We start from the raw sequence: 14,080 nt of genomic DNA, 5'->3' as shown, positions 1-14,080 counted from the left end.
GTCTTCATTTGCCCAGCTCATCTCGGTTCATGACTATCGATGGTTCGGGTTCAAAAGGTTGGAACACAGAGCAGTAAAAAAGAAACAGCAAGAGGGTTAGATTCTGGACTGTTTTTAATGAACCTATGGGCTCAAGCTGGAGGAAGACATTTTAGAATGTTGGACTTTTATTGGTCTGTTTATTTATTGCTGATTTTAGTGTCTTTTAAAATTCCTGTCCTGTTCTTAGAAGAGGGTCTTGGGTTTGTTTTATTGAGGGTTTTGTTTTAGTACTCTTATTGGTTTTTAGTGCAATGGTAGGGCCACGCCATAGACCTGGGCCACCAATTGGACTGGGTTGAGAGGAGGGTGAAGCCTTCCCATGCAACTGGCAGCCTTGTGGGGTTAGATGTTTTAATAGAAGTCTGTGGAGTTGTACAGGTTTTTTAATAAATAATGAAGTCCAGAGAACATGCAAGATCAGAACTGGAGCAGGTGGGTGTGTGACAGCTCTGCTCTGTTGTTGCTTTGGTGTTTGGCTGATAATGCACTGACGTGAAAATATGGGTGGATCAATAAAGTGCCTCATTCACACCTCAGAGTGAATGGAGGGTCTCATCTGCATCCGATTGGGCAGTATAAAGAAGCCTGCACAGCAGACAGACAGGGGGAAGAAAAAGAAAAGACAGAAAAAGAACAGAAAGAAAAAAAAAACAGAAAGGACGGGAGGCTAAAGGAAAGTAGGATAGTGATGGCAGGATTGGGGGACACCAGCATGCGAAGGGATGGAGGTGGGAAGCCAGGTAGAGTGCACTAAAAAGGAGCTCAGGACTGACATTCAAAGGGGCTGAAGAGGGCCACTCCAAATGTGAATTTTCAGAGTGGCTGGAGTAGTCCGATGCTTTTTCTTGTGTAAGGTTGAGGTGTTGTAGCAAAAGTTGGTGGAGTAAGGCTTGGTGCAGCACCCTGGAAGTCATGGAACAGCAAGGACCCAAGCCTGTGATGGAGGTTTGGCTGTGCCTGTTGGAAGGACTTCTCCTCTGGCTGCAGGATCCCGTGTGGGGTAAGCATGGGAGACATTAGTTTTAGAAGAAATTCACCAGGGCTTGCGTGTTTTTAAAAGAACAGATTTTTACCAGTAATTTAATCATTGTTTTAATGGCATGTAATATTTACTATTTGTATATTTTAACTTCAACATGAACACTATATTTTTATAGATTATTTATTTATTGATGATTAATTGGATGCACTGCACTTTCCTTTAAATACTGAATGGTTTCATGATTGATGTTAATAAAAGAGCTGGCACTTTTTGCAACTACCTCTTGGTGGATGTGCATGTCCTAATTTCCCCAGCTCATCTCAGTTCATGACGATCGATGGTTCAGGTTAAAGAGGCTACTAAATGCAACCGGGAGCATGGAGCCAACCTGAACCATCACAATGAAGAAACATAGGCATGCTTGCACATTGAAGCAATGACTTTGATATTGGAAGTTTAACCACTGCTTAAATAGAAACATAAGTGAATATTATCTCTTTAAATCAGTTAATCATTAATTGCATTATTACGTATGGCTAATTGGCTACTTTAATCATTGATCCAACTTGTCTTAAGTAACTCTATCTTACACATTGCCTGTCCTTAAAAAAGAGAATATTCAGAATGGCTTTAACATGGATTAGTATATTGTTTAAAATTTATCTTCATAGAAGTAATTTCTCCTTGTATATTTTGCTCGCAGTAGTGTCTTCTTTTATAAGTCACATAGTAACTACTCTTGGCAAAGAGTACAGGACTGAAATGGCATAATGCATGCAACAGTTTACACAAATCTCTATTGCATGTTACACACACCCTGGTTAAAACAAATTTATTAAAATGTCTATTTTATACAAATGGCTATTTGCTGAAGTAAGTAAAAACATACCGAATGTTCAACTTTGAAACCTGTTAAACCAATCTGCAAATTCACTTGAATGTTATGCCAGGTGTACATTTTCTTAGAAAACACTTGTTTTGTCACAATTCAAATAAGTATAGAAACAAATTAAAAAAAAAAGAAAGTTCTATCATACTTAGGTACTACTGCATAATTTAGATTTTTAAATGTATAAATGTAATTACGTTATAACTTTAAATTACAAACAGCTTCTGATATTTGACTTGGTATATGAGTTCAATGAGCAGCTACGTTGATGTTGGCCCCCTCAGAGTAAATGTCAAACATCACCCATGGGATAATATTTATTCAGAATTCTGAATGTTCTGAATGTTATTTAAATGTGTTGTTCATCACAACGCCTTGGGATGAATTCAGGGTGAAATGTTCATGAATTGTCAAATTAGGGTGCTAATGCCCATCTGCAAAGAATGAGGTAAATGGTTGAAAGGTTTACATTTCTCAGTTTTTCAAGAAATATTTGTTTGTAAATTTACAAAAGTTTCACTAAATCTTTTGTAATGTACAAGTTCCAAAAAAATCTTTTGTAATGTACAAGTTCCAAAACATATTTTCTTAAACCTCTTGCAGTAACTATGGTGACAGAAACAGAATAAATTAAATTCACATCATGACAGTTTTCTGAAGGTTTACAATGTACACTTAAAATTACATACATTTTATAATGAAATGCATTAATGAATTTGTATGATATTTTATATATAAAGTAAGTTAACAAATAAATTAGCTGGAAATAATTACAACTTTACAAGTTAATATTTTCATTAAATACAGTAGTTTAAAATATCTGGTTGAAGCTAACTTTACTCTGAAGGAGATATTTTCTATTTTGCAACTGGTTGTGAAGATAAGCGGGACCAAAGCAAGAACAGACTAGTATAAGAATTAAGGGGTTGGTATGTATGATGTAGCTATATTAAACAAACGTTATCCAGAAGAGTGTCAGCTGAATTCTGTGCCCAAGTTTCCGACAACCACCTCACAAACCCAATATTTCTCTATATTGACTGCAGTGGATATACTTAAGTTCCTTTACTGTCCATCTTATTATGATTTATTTAAAAAAAAAAGTGAGAGGAAGGTTCAAGCACAGATATATTGTAACAAGTGCCAAGATATGGTAATATTCGTTTGAAACGTGGGGAATGTGGGTTGTTAATAACTAACGCCTGTTTATTTTTCCAGCCACCAACCTAGTACCATCTGCCAGAAAGGTTTTCTACATTAAAGATATTGGTGATTTTGTAATCAATTAATACTTTTTTAAGGATTTAGTGGCAAACTGGCTTGGAGTTTACCATGATATCTTCTTCAGTGCCAATTTCCAGGAGTGTCAAAAAGGAAAAAATAGCAAGTTTTGCAATGGATGACTACTTGATGACATCAGTTACTTCCTTTGTGCATATCTATTGACACATATAACTAACTCTCAGATTACAGTCAAAGAACAAAAAAAGGTAACATATTAGCAAATTTGCAGCCTGACAGAACATAAGGTATAGGTATATGGGCACAGCTATTGAAAATATGCTTCTGATGTCTTCATAAATCAAACAAATGGAATCAGGTTTCACTCCAGCTGTATCTTACTGTGACTGTTTTGTGTGCTATTCTATACAAAAGTGGCATTAGAAGTGACCTGGGAGATAGGCTTTGATTGCAGACTTCAAGATTCATAGTTTTAGAGCAGAGTGTGTATATGTATTTTGTTTTATTCACCAGTTTCTAATTAAAAGATTTTACTTATTTTAAATAGAGTATGATCAAGAAATAAATACAGCAGGATTGTTGAAAATATTATGTTATACAAATTAAATATATACATGAACAATTTCCAAGTTGATAGGCTGTCCAGGTCATATCTGTGTGTCTGAGAGTTATACTTGGAATTGGCTGCTTTGAATTGTCTTAACAGTCTTATCCTACTTTAAAAAAAAAACTAAATAAACTGTAACCCAAAGCTTAAGTGCAAAAATAAAGTAAGTAACACCTTAAAAATGTCTTGCCTTAATGCTAGAAGTATCAAAAATAAAACAAAATAAATTAGAGTCATATGTAGCTGAGCATAATTACAAAGATGGGAATAAGGATGACATAGGTGGGTACACATTTTTTAGAAAGGATGGAGAAAAATAGAAAGGGTGTTGCCATTTACGCAAAAACATAATTTTAACGCAAGTCTTCTTCAGTTGGAGGATGAGCAACATCTAAGTGAGGAAGGCCTTGATTAATCTGGAAATCATGAAGGACAGAATCATTATTTAAGGAGTGTTATAGATCCCCCAATACATACAGAAATTTCAATGTGTATGTTTTTAATAATATTAAAAATGTAAGTTTAAAGGGGGATATTATAGTCATGGGGGACTTTAACTACTCAAATATTAACTGGGCTAAACTTGGAAAGAGTGCAGTACAAATGCAGGAGTTTATAGACCTAATGAGTGACTGTTGATTAACACAGTTGTGTTAAAGCACCAACATCAGGGGAGGCCTGCATAGCTTTAGTAAGTTTTTATAATCTGAACAGATGGTTTAGAGGTGATTGAAGTGCTAGGGTCAAGTGTTCATAATATAATACAATTATCAGTGTTTTGGCAGAGCAAAATAATTTGGAACGGCAATGTTAGAAAGATACAGTATCTATCATTAAGAGACATGGCTCACATTTCAAGGTGCACCTCCCAGCATGAATGAGAGTGCATATTATGTTATGTTCAAAACCGAAAGATGCATGTGTACTACAGTAGTCATTTCTGCGTAGAGAAACATTTGTTTGTGATAATTAAGAGTCAGTAGTGTCCTGAATTACTAATAAGTGTGCGTTAATGACCAGAGGTGGATTCATCTGCGTTGTATTGTATTGTATGTTTTTATACGTTAAGATGCAAGTTGTTTAAGTGTACTGTTTAGTGTTTATATTTTGGGAATGTACCTTAGTGTTATTTACATGCAGCAATATTATTTAATAATAGTTTATGGTATTATATCAATGTACTTTAATATAAGTTTGTTAATACTATTTACTGATACTTTATTCATTTGGATTCCATACTGCCAATAAGCTAGTGCCTAATTTGAGTAATACTGTCATCTAGTGGACTTTGTGCAATTTACCAATAAGTTTTATGCATTCTTTTTTATTGTAGACCACACATACACATATATACCTATTCAAATACAAGTGTATATCTTTAAATAAATAAGTCAATTTCATTCTGAGCTGTTTTGTGGAATTCTTTGCATCATTTACCAGTGTCCTGACCGACACTCGGAGTGAACACTATAAGTTATACTTGGAATTGGCTGCTTTGAATTGTCTTCACAGTCTTATCCTACTTTCAATTATTTCTCATTGATGAAATGGCAACACTTTTCTGTCATCTACAATTTAAAGAAGTTCCTCTTTAGAAAATTGGCATTTTGTTTGAAGACATAAACAATTGGTGTCTAGTTTCTATTTATCTATATGCTTTAAGTTTATTTCATTCCAGCAAAAGAACAAAAAGTCAGCTTATAATGACAGTATTGTCAATTGATTGTTTATTAATCAACTTATGATGATTTACTGTAGGTTAATTCAGGGGCAAGCTTAACAAAGTAGACATCACTTGCAAAGTGGACAATTAAGAGGGGTTTGGAGATTCACTGTTATGTTGCCTACATGTATTGTAAAGTCGGTCTTTAATTGCTAAAAGTAAACATTTTGAGGAAAAGCAACCTAGTTCAGGATTTTCTTTATTTATAGAGTTGGATACAAAGCTTTCTGATGTAGTTAATATTATTTTTTATTTTACTCCAATCTAAATGAATAAACATTACTGTTTTTATATATATATACAAGGGGTTTGCCCCTACTCACTTTATTTGCCAACCCCTCGACCTGCGCTTTGCACCAACCAACTTGCCTGCAGCTCGCGTATGTGCATTTCACTTTCACCAAACAGCAAATCTTTTAATTCTTGCATATACACCTCTTCATTGGGAAGAAACACTACTTTTCCCTGATGGCAACACAAATTAGACGATCTACAAATCTCCAACTTATATCATGTCATATCACCTATGTCCATATATTCAATCTCTTTCGCTGTTCCATTTTTCACCAAGTAATAATTTCCGTGTGTTAGTGCTAATGCGATCTTTAAGATCAGTTTTTGAGACTTTCAAATTTTAGTACTTTCATTATCTCTAACCTTCTCTGCATGTGCATCCCACCAACATTTTGAACCTCTTTAGGACATTCTACTTTGTCTTCTACTCTTTGTCTTTTATTTTGACCCGCTTGGAGATGAGAGTGCAGGAACTGTGTCTGACAATAGCATTCACACGAATGAGAAGTGACTGGACTGTATATACTGTATATTTACATATATATTATTTAACATAAATAACATTGTACATTATTTTTGGTTATTTGTTTTTCCTCTACATGTAATGCCAACACTTTTCACTTCTTGTCACTAGGGTAGTCTATCATTTCTGTAATCCAAATTTAAAGACATAGGTGCCAGGTTGAGAAGCAGCGGGTTAGACGATGGATGGATGTTAGAAAGATACAGTATCTATCATTAAGAGACATGGCTCACATTTCAAGGTGCACCTCCCAGCATGAATGAGAGTGCATATTATGTTATGTTCAAAACCGAAAGATGCATGTGTACTACAGTAGTCATTTCTGCGTAGAGAAACATTTGTTTGTGATAATTAAGAGTCAGTAGTGTCCTGAATTACTAATAAGTGTGCGTTAATGACCAGAGGTGGATTCATCTGCGTTGTATTGTATTGTATGTTTTTATACGTTAAGATGCAAGTTGTTTAAGTGTACTGTTTAGTGTTTATATTTTGGGAATGTACCTTAGTGTTATTTACATGCAGCAATATTATTTAATAATAGTTTATGGTATTATATCAATGTACTTTACTATACGTTTGTTAATACTAAACTGCTCAAAGAAATTAAAGGAACACTTTGAAAACACATCAGATCTCAATGGGAAAAAGAAATCCTCCTGGATATCTATACTGATATAGACTGGGTAATGTGTTAGGAACGAAAGGATGCCACATCGTTTGATGGAAATGAAAATGATCAACCTACAGAGCCCTGAATTTAAAGCCGCCCAAAAATCAGAGTGAAAAAATTATGTGGCAGGCTAGTCCATTTTGCCAAAATTTAGCTGCAGCAACTCAAAACTGTACGCAGCACTTTGTATGGCCCCTGTGTTCTTGTATACATGCCTGACAACATCGGTGCATGCTTCTAATGAGATGACAGATGGTGTTGTGGGGATCTCCTCCCAGATCTGGACCAGGGCATCACTGAGCTCCTGGACAGTCTGAGGTGCAACCTGGTGGCATTGGATAGACCAAAACATGATGTCTCAGAGGTGTTCTGTTGGATTTGGGTCAGGAAAGTGTGGTGGCCAGTCAATGGTATCAATTCCTTCATCCTCCAGGAACTGCCTGCATACTCTCACCACATGAGGCCAGGAATTGTCGTGCACCAGGAGCCACTGTACCAGCATAGGGTCTGACAATGGGTCCAAGGATTTCATCCTGATACCTAATGGCAGCCAAGGTGCCTTTGTCAAGCCTGTAGCAGTCTGTGGGACCCTCCATGGATATGCCTCCCCAGACAATCATTAACCCACCACCAAACTGCTCATGCTGAATGATGTTACAGGCAGCATAATGTTCTCCATGGCTTCTCCAGACCCTTTCACTTCTGTCACGTGTTCAGGGTGAACCTGCTCTCATCTGTAAAAAGCACAGGGCACCAGTGGTGCATCTGCCAATTCTGGTATTCTATGGCGAATGCCAATCGAGCTGCATGCTGCTGGGCAGTGAGCTCAGGGCCCATTAGAGGACATGGGGCCCTTGGGTCACCCTCATGAAGTCTTTCTGGTTGTTTGGTCAGAGACATTCACACCAGTGGCCTGCTGGAGGTCATTTTGTAGGGCTCTGGCAGTGCTCATCCTGTTCCTTCTTGCCCAAAGGAGCAGATACTGGTCCTGCTGATGGGTTATGGACCTTCTATGGCCCTCTCCAGCTCTCCTAGAGTAACTGCTTGTCTCCTAGAATCTCCTCCATGCCCTTGAGACTGTGCAGGGAGACACAGCAAACCTTCTGGCAATGACACGTATTGATGTGCCATCCTGGAGAAGTTGGACTACCTGTGCAACCTCTGTAGGGTCCAGGTATCGCCTCATGCTACCAGTAGTGACACTGACTGTAGCCAAATGCAAAACTAGTGAAGAAACAGTCAGAAAAGATGAGGAGGGAAAAATATAAGTGGCCTCCACCTGTTAAACCATTCCTGTTTTGGGGTCATCTCATTGTTGCCCCTCTAGTGCATCTGTTGTTAATTTCATTAACACCACAGCAGCTGAAACTGATTAACAACCCCTCTGCTACTTAACTGACCAGATTAATATCCCATAAGTTTCACTGACTTTATGCTATACTCTGATTAAAAGTGTTCCTTTAATTCTTTTGAGCAGTATATTTACTGATACTTTATTCATTTGGATTCCATACTGCCAATAAGCTAGTGCCTAATTTGAGTAATACTGTCATCTAGTGGACTTTGTGCAATTTACCAATAAGTTTTATGCATTCTTTTTTATTGTAGACCACACATACATATATATACCTATTCAAATACAGGTGTATATCTTCAAATAAATAAGTCAATTTCATTCTGAGCTGTTTTGTGGAATTCTTTGCATCATTTACCAGTGTCCTGACTGACACTCCTGAGTGAACACTATAAGTCCTGAACACACTACAGATACAGTAGTCCTTTGCTACAGGCAAATTTTAAACACATGTTAAAGTCTTACAGGGATAAACTGGTATAATAATTTGTATAATGTTATTGTAATATAACCCAGCTCTACCTGGTGACCCAATTGTGCATTCTGTTACAGTCTTTAGTTGTATACTCTACCAGCTCTACCTGGTGCATGTGATGGGGCATTCTGTTACTGTGGCTACTTCAAATCAAAAGGACTAAACCAACTATTTTTTTTTTTGGCTGCTGAAACCATTTTCCACATGCTAACTATATGTTGGATTTATGGACTACAACATATTTGTTAGCCTCAGTGCAGTGCTGGGACCTTTTAATGCACTGTGCTCATATAGATATCTATTATTATACATATTCAATCAAATTTTTACAGCAATGACTGCACTATGTTGCTTCTATTTGTTTTGATTGTTACTCTTTTCATAGCTACAACATAGCCTGCCTAGCAGCAAAAAGAGACATGTAAATGTATGCAAATGACTATGAATTTCAAATCAGGTGTTCATTCATTAACTTTCCATAAGATTCATATTCAGAACTTTTGGCATTTGCTGGCAAAAATACAGTGAAATGTCAGAAAGCATCTTCTTTGTAATAATTATCCAATTCTAATTTTCTGAAAATGTAAGGTCAAAAAGAAAAGAAAAAACTATCATATAGGATGTGGATGCCATACACTCACTTATAAAAATAAACATCTCAATGTATGCAAATGACTAAGGAATTCAAATCAGGTTCATCATTAATTTGATTCAAATCTAATTGCGCCAGTAAACAAATAAATGATGGAGATTGTCATTAATCTAAGGTTTAATAAAAACTATAATGAAGTAAATACATCAGTAAAAACGAATGAACAACATAAAAGAACTACGAATTTCAAATTCGTAAAACAATTAAAAGTGCAGACCTATACCAACAGTGACAGTGTCATGACAGTTTGCTTAGTTAGCGTCTCTCAAGTGAGGTTAAGTTACCCAACTGTTTCCACGTCGATCTCCCCAGCCCCCCACCTCCACCGCCCCGCACACCACACCCCCTTCGCCAAAACAAACTGGGTTTTGTAAGTGCCTGTTATGGATATAAAAGAACCTTCGTCGCAGTGTCTTCCACATATATTACAACTTCCAACTCCTGTATAATGTAAAACAACTGCGTGTCTGAGCGTCGACCTCTAATCAACTGCAATGCAAGACGGGTTAATCGATCACGTGGAGTATTTCTGTTTCTATCCAGGCAATGTCTCCTGCACAAAAGAAGTTCGAACACCTTCTATTTCAGTACTGCTGTACATTGCGGCGGGCGTTTTGGTAATAGTAACATTTTGTGGAAATTTAGTAGTGATTATTTCTATATCTCATTTCAGTCAACTTCATACACCAACAAATCTTCTGGTACTGTCGTTGGCCGTAGCAGATTTTTTTGTTGGCGTTTTTGTTATGCCCATCATTATCATTAAGTCCATAGAAACATGCTGGTACTTTGGTGAAGTATTTTGTTTTATATATTCATTCTTCCTTGCTCTTTTAACTACAGTTTCGATGATTAATTTGGCTGTGATTGCTATTGACCGATACATCGCTATTTGCCATCCGTTAACATATTCGAATAAAATAACGGTTCAGATCGGCGCTACGGCTGTTGCAGCAATCTGGATTACAAGCGTCACGTATAGTGGTACAATGATACTTTCTGGTGGAAATACTGAAGGAGTTATTGGAGTAGATCCTTGTCCAGGTGATTGTGCTTTTGTGTTCAATTCTACATGGGCTACGATTGATCTTATATATTCTTTTCTTCTACCTTTCTTTATAATGACAACTCTTTATGCGAAGATTTTTGTAATTGCAAAACGGCATGCAAAAACAATCTCTACTCAGCAAAGGAACTCTTTAGGAAAGAAGACTATTTCTAAAAAATCGGAAAGAAAGGCAGCAAAAACGTTAGGCATAGTGGTCACGGTTTTTATTCTGTGTTGGCTGCCATTCTACGTGTGTACTCTCCTAAATCAGTTCATGAATTTAGAGGTACCTTCTGCAGTAGCCTGGGCGTGCTTATGGATAACATATGTTAACTCTGGTCTTAATCCAATCATATATGCTCTGTTTTACCCCTGGTTTAGAAAATCATTTAAACTTTTAATAACGTGTAAAATATGCAGTCCGGGATCATCGCTGATCAGTTTAATGAGTGAGGGTTAAGTGTCGATTCCCTTATTGTTCTGCATTGAAATAATTTTCAGTTTTCTTATTTATATAGTCATTGATTTTTTTCGTTGAATGTTTTTACATTAACGCTTCTTTATAGTTGCCTGTTTTATGAGAACTTAGTTTAGATAATATATACATATTTCGTAGTATTTAGCAAATGTATACGATTTACGTAGTACAAGACTTTGCTTACCTAAGTACGACCTCAATTTAAATGAAAGATAAAAATGAAAAATATTTCATAAGTTCATGTTGTCTTCTGTGGTGAGAATCGACATTGTTCATATATTGTTTCTTTGTAGAAATGTTTGCCGAGTTTTTAAACGGCATGTATACATTTGAATCTTAATGAGCGCATCATATTAAAAAACTAAAAATTAGATCAATTTATTTAACCAGTAGTATTTTTTCTGTATTTTACATATTTTTATATTTATATCTTATCATAATTTTTTTAATACCTATTTTCCTCACTGTAACTTTGCATAAATTTAAATTTTAGGTTGTATTCAAAATCTGATTCTTCTACTTCTTATTATTGTTGTTGTTTTTATTAAAATTCAATTATGTTTTTATTTACTTAAATTTGAGGATATTTTTGTTGCAAGTTTGCCATTTACTCTAGTACCCCAGCTGCAGCTATACAGTAATGGATCACAACAGTAATGGATCACAGTAACCGAAGCTGCTCTGAGTTCTTTGATGCACAGTACATTGGCTGGGTTTAAAAAATATTGCAAGGTCTTGTTTTCCGGCATTTCCATGCACCGACCTTGAGCTGGAATTTAAGTCAATCACCTTTAGAAGAACACAAACACTTATAATACTTGTTTGGATACGCCCACCTGTCACAAAACTCGATTTAGTTATTAGTATCAGTCCCTTTCCTAATCTTTCTTAAATGTCAAAGTTTCAGATTATTTATTAATAATATCTTTTGTTTTGCAAAGCATTTAAAAAAAACATTACGTTTAACTGACTGTTCCTTATAGTTGTGGGTAGTGTATATATAGTAAGAAGAAGTCAGGATGTATTCTGACACTAACGAGTTTATTATGCGCGGTACACGCTTTGATTGAATTTCATTAATTCATCTATTAATTCAACTAAGATCATTCTTGCATCTATCCCTGAATTCATTTAATCTAATCACAAGGTTATGTACAGCAGAAACCTAATCTGTCAAATCTATAATTTGAGAAACAAACATTTTAAAGGACTTTGTTTTCCGCTTCTTTATATAAACACCAAAAACCTTTGCCATCTGCAACAAAGAAAAGATGATTTCGATATGTTAGCTATAATACTTTTTTGGTGTAATATGCCTTCCAGTGTTTGTGGTCTTTAGCCAATATAAACCATTTCTTTCTTGTGGTCAGTTTCAAATATGGCCTTACCTTTTGAAACTCATTCTCTAAAGAGCAGTCTTTTCATTATAATATTTCTATAGAACATCATCCATTTGGAAAAGGATATTAACCTGTTTAAAAGAAAAAAACTGCTTCATGCATTTATTTCATACATACATAGACCTGTTCATAAAAAATTTTCAGTTTTATTACTGAGAAGTTAATGTTCATGCCTTGGGATTCTGAAATGTATTATATAACACTTAATTAATATACAATACATACAAGTTTTAAGTTTTTTGAGATAAGTTTGAATTGATGATATTTTAAGATAATTCTACTCTAAACATTGTACAAACTTTCAAAAGCCAGTTTCTTTAATTGTGTGTGTTCTGGAAAGTTGTATTGAACTTACATCACCTGACTCAATTAATTAATCTCAAATCCTGCACCACCACACCCAACTATGAGAGATACTGACAAAGGGATGAGGATAAGATGAGAGGTTTGAGTTAATAGGAGCACTTAAATAACAGAGTGTAGTGATCTGAAATAGGCTTCTTGGGAAGGATGAAGAAGCTTGCGAAGTATATAAAAGGATGACTAAGTAGAAGAGATGTGTATTTACAGACAGAAGTAGAACAATAGGAAAGAATGACTAATAATCCAAAGTCAGAAATACCAAGTGGATAACTGCATTAAATCTGACTGAATGCTTGATTATTAAATTTGAATGAATGCACATTTACTTCGGGTATGGATCTGCCACTCTGTTTTTCATCAAATTTCAAATTCATATGAAACTATACACCCTTGTGAAACTTACAGTTCCTCAGATTCAAATTGGAACAAACAATTGTGTTTAATTTACAGGAAAGGTTAATTATAGACCCAGTGATAAAATGAGGCCATGAGATCTGAAAGACATTTCCAGTTCCATATTGGACACAGCATAAATCATAAACTGTACGATCAGTTGAAAAAAAAAAGTTGAAAAACCAGCATCAAATATGTTTTCACTTAAGGAACTAACAATTCTAAATAATGTTAGAAAGAAAAGATCAAACCTTTAACCTGTGAGGAGGAAAACAGGGCATGGAATTATAGAATTTATGAAGATGAGTTTGGGAACAACATTCATCCTGACAATGACCAGGAAGGGCTGGAAAGACAAAGGAATATTTAATAATAACTTTTTGTCTGCAGTGGTATAGCAAAACATTGAACTGTAGATCTCATGTACTGAGCAACACCTTCATCTCCTGGTCATTCTTTTTAGAAATGTATCTGCTATTTTCCTGCCAGTGGCCTAACATTCTGGCTGTTCTCCCTGCTGTTGCATAGCAAGTCCTCAAGTAAGGCTTTTACTATCAATAAAAAATCTACCAGGGCTGAATCATAGACCAATCTAATACAGTATGAATCTTTTTACCTCTCTTATATTTTCTGAGATATCTCCTCATTGCATGTAATACTTTATTCACAGTGTGTGTTCTTCTACTTTCTGCATTAAATCTTTGCAGTTTTCCTCAAACTCTTGTCTACATCTGCTTATTTGAAAAATTTCATCCATCTCCTTTTGCTTTTCTGGTTGTGGAGGCATCAGTCTAAGCAAAGAATATTTTACAAAACCTGCATATAGTGCTCTGGTATATCATTAAGTGGCATATAAAAAATTGGTACTCTCAAACGTACATCTCGCAGGTTTATCTAACTATATCTGCAGACGTTCCCTCTTTTTAAATTACTAAGGAGGTTAGG

This window comes from Polypterus senegalus, chromosome 3, assembly GCF_016835505.1.
Source record: "Polypterus senegalus isolate Bchr_013 chromosome 3, ASM1683550v1, whole genome shotgun sequence".
NCBI classification, from domain to species: domain Eukaryota; kingdom Metazoa; phylum Chordata; class Cladistia; order Polypteriformes; family Polypteridae; genus Polypterus; species Polypterus senegalus.
This window is presented reverse-complemented; position numbering follows the sequence as displayed.